Raw genomic sequence first — 3,966 nt, forward strand, 5'->3', positions numbered from 1 at the left:
TGTCCTACGGACTAAAACCCTCTGGTTTATATAGACACCGGAGAGGGCTAGGGTTACACAAGGTCGGTTACAAAGGAGGAGATATCCATATCCGTATTGCCTAGCTTGCCTTCCACGCCAAGTAGAGTCCCATCCGGACACAAGACGAAGTCTTCAATCTTGTATCTTCATAGTCCAACAGTCCGACCAAAGGATATAGCTCTGCTGTCCGGAGACCCCCTAATCCAGGACTCCCTCAACGTGGAACTGAAAATGGCCGTGATGGGTTTTGAACGCCGTCTTGGCCTCATCTTCTTCTCTCATTCGAATCTGATGATGAAAGTGCAACTATCCCTAGGTGGTTTTGGTAATTCCTAACAACATATAGCTCATTGAGCTAACATTATTCCAAGATTAATATTTCAGGAAAAGCTCAATGAATGACATGGCATGGATGAGGAAAGTGGATCCCTCAAAATTCTAAGGACAAAAAGTTTGGCTCAAGCTTGAAGCTCAAGACTCTACATTTTATATTTTAGTGATCCAAGATCACATTGAGTCTATAGGAAAAGCAATACTATCAAGGAGGGATGAGGTGTTGCTTAATGGCTTGCTTGCTCAAAATGCTCAGTGATATGCTCCAAAATCCTCAACTACCTTCCCACATCCACATATGACCTAAACCAAAAGTCAAACTCGGCCCCACCGATTCTTTCTATCCGGCGCCACCGAGTTTCAAATGTCATAGCCACTGCCACAAACCCTAGGCAAATCGGTCTCACCGATAGGGATCTCGGTCTCACCGAGATGGGATTGTAATCTCTCTGTTTCCCTTCGTAATGTTTCAGTCTTACCGAGATGAGCGATCGGTCCCACCGAGATTGCAATGTAAACTCTCTGTTTCCCTTTTGTAACATTTCGGTCTCACCGAGATGAGCGAATCGGTCCCACCGAGTTTACCTGACCAACTCTCTGGTTAGCTTATTACCAAAATCGGTCCCACCGAGTTTGTGTAATCTGTCACACCGAGATTACGTTATGCCCTAAACCTAACCATATCGGTCCTACCGAGTTGCATCTCAGTCCCACCGAAAATCCTAACGGTCACTAGGTTTGCTGAATCGGTCCGACCGAGTTTAACCATTCGGTCCCACCGAGTTTGGCAAATTGTGTGTGACGGTTAGATTTTGTGTGGAGGCTATATATACCCCTCCACCCACTCTTCATTCGTGGAGAGAGCCATCCGAACATACCTACACTTCCAATACACATTTTTTGAGAGAGAACCACCTACACTTGTGTTGAGGTCAAGATATTCCACTCCAACCATATGAATCTTGATCTCTAGCCTTCCCCAAGTTGCTTTCCACTCAAATCTTCTTTCCACCAAATCCAAATTCTGTGAGAGAGAGTTGAGTGTTGGGGAGACTATCATTTAAAGCACAAGAGCAAGGAGTTGATCATCAACACACCATTTGTTACTTCTTGGAGAGTGGTGTCTCCTAGATTGGCTAGGTGTCACTTGGGAGCCTCCGACAAGATTGTGGAGTTGAACCAAGGGAGTTTGTAAGGGCAAGGAGATCGCCTACTTCGTGAAGATCTACCGCTAGCGAGGCAAGTCCTTCGTGGGCGACGGCCGTGATGGAATAGACAAGGTTGCTTCTTCGTAGACCCTTCATGGGTGGAGCCCCCCGTGGACTCGCGCAACTGTTACCCTCTGTGGGTTGAAGTCTCCATCAACGTGGATGTACGATAGCACCACCTATCGGAACCACGACAAAAACATCCGTGTCTCCAATTGCGTTTGAATCCTCCAAACCCTTCCCTTTACATTCTTGCAAGTTGCATGCTTTACTTGCTGCTGCTCATATACTCTTTTGCATGCTTGCTTGAATTGTGTGGAGATTGCTTGACTTGTGCTAAGATAGCTAAAATCTGCCAAGAACTAAAATTGGGAAAAGGCTAGATTTTTATTTGGTCAAGTAGTCTAATCACTGTAGCGACCAGACCTCAAACAGTCTATCTCTGTGCTCCGGTGTCATCCCTGGATCAGTAATGCTGACACCACACAGTACTCGGAAGGATTTATAGCAGAGTAGCAATCACACACTTATTACATCGAAGTGTCTCAAAAGAGAACTTATTACAATAAATATGGCTTAAGGCCATCTAATAACGATAACAGCGGAAGGCTTGGAAGATAAGTGAGTCATCAACTCCAACAGCATCACTGAGTATAGAACCACGACCTAAAACTCCTCAAATCGTCGTCTGAAAAATCTGCAACATTAACGTTGCAGCCCGAAAACGGGTCAGCACATGGAATATGCTGGCAAGGTAACACATAGAGAGTAATGGAATGCAACAGCTATACTATATGCATATTTGGCTGGTGGAAAGCTCTAGGTTACAGTTTTTGTGTAAAGCCAATTTTCCCTACTTCAAAGGAATAAAATTTAATTACTATCATGGTGTTGTTAAACATGAGAATGGTTGACAGCATTCTCAATCCAATTAAGATCATCATTAAACAACCCCAACAAAATTAATTTAGAGTAACATGTTGAGATTCACATGATAATCCAGGTACTAGATACTCAAGATGTCCATAACCGGGGACACGGCTAACCATGATTAGTTTGTTACACTCTGCAGAGGTTTGCGCACTTTTCCCCACAAGACTCGATCGCCTCCGTTGGGTTTGGTTTCTCGCACTACAGGGTGTTTGAGAAGACGGATGACCGAGACACAGTCTTTCAGAAGCGCTAGCACCTTACGACGGGTAGACCGTACCACCTACTTCCCCTACATCTGCTAGTCTACCCTGTAAGAGTTCGCACAACTTAGTCAACTATGCAGAGCCCATAATTGCTTGTGGCTGCACATGGAAGTTTCTAGTATGAATAATCTCATGATCCCTTTGAGCCTGGGTGGCGGTCCAAAACAAAACAGGCAAGTCCTGGAATAACCCCAGGTGCCTCAAATCCACCCAGATGTGTGTGTTAGGTGCCACCTTAGATAAACCATTAATTAACAATCTCACATCTGTCATGGATATCACTCACCCAATCCACGTCTACTAGCATAGCATGGCATAATAAGCAAACGTAGAAGTAACTCCCAAAGGTTTGATAATAAACAGGTAATAGGTACTACCTCATATACTTCCCATCCCACAATTTAATTAGATCCTAATCATGCAATGTGTGAGGATTGATCTAATGCAATAAAACTGGGTTGTAGAAAAGGTATGATCAAAGTGTTACTTGCCTTGCTGATGATCCGCGTAACCTAGAGATTCGAAGTAACAGGCGGCGCACTCCGGGTATTCTATCGCAGACAAACAACAAGCATACAATAAGTACTCATCTAATGCACAGGTAAAACTCAAATAAGAGATCTAACCAAAAAGTTCAACTTAAGAACCCTGGTTTGCAAAAAGAATCAAATCGAACGAAGCAAAAGAAATCAAACGGTGAAAGAAAACAACTTCGTTCTAGTAATCTGGATCTAGGGCAAATTTTACAGTAGCAAAAACATGTTTAAGTTGATTATTCGGAAAGAGGGTTTCGAGACGAAATTCCATGCGCTTGAATCACCTGATTCCGATAAACGAGCGAAAAGTTATACTTAAAACGAAAATCGATCAGAAATCACGATCAGAAAATAACCGCGAAAAATCCGACGAAAAAGAAAAACGACGAACAGATTTTTTTAAATAGCACGGAAAACGAGGCGGCGGCGAACCTCGGGCGCGCGCAACTCCGGCGGCGGCGGGCGGTGGTGGCGGCGGCTGGGGCGGGGCTAGGGTTAGGCGGCGGCGGCTGGGCTCTCTCTCGGGTCGGGCCTCGGGCGCCTTATAAAGGCCCCGGCCAGGGAGTCCTGGCCGAGTACGGCCCGTAGTCGGTTCCGGTTTTTTTTAAATAATTCCGCTCCAAAGAAAAATAAAAAGAAATACTAAACGGACTCCAAAAATCACGAAATAAA

The sequence above is a fragment of the Triticum urartu genome, chromosome 5, assembly GCF_003073215.2.
Source record: "Triticum urartu cultivar G1812 chromosome 5, Tu2.1, whole genome shotgun sequence".
Taxonomy (NCBI): Eukaryota; Viridiplantae; Streptophyta; class Magnoliopsida; order Poales; family Poaceae; genus Triticum; species Triticum urartu.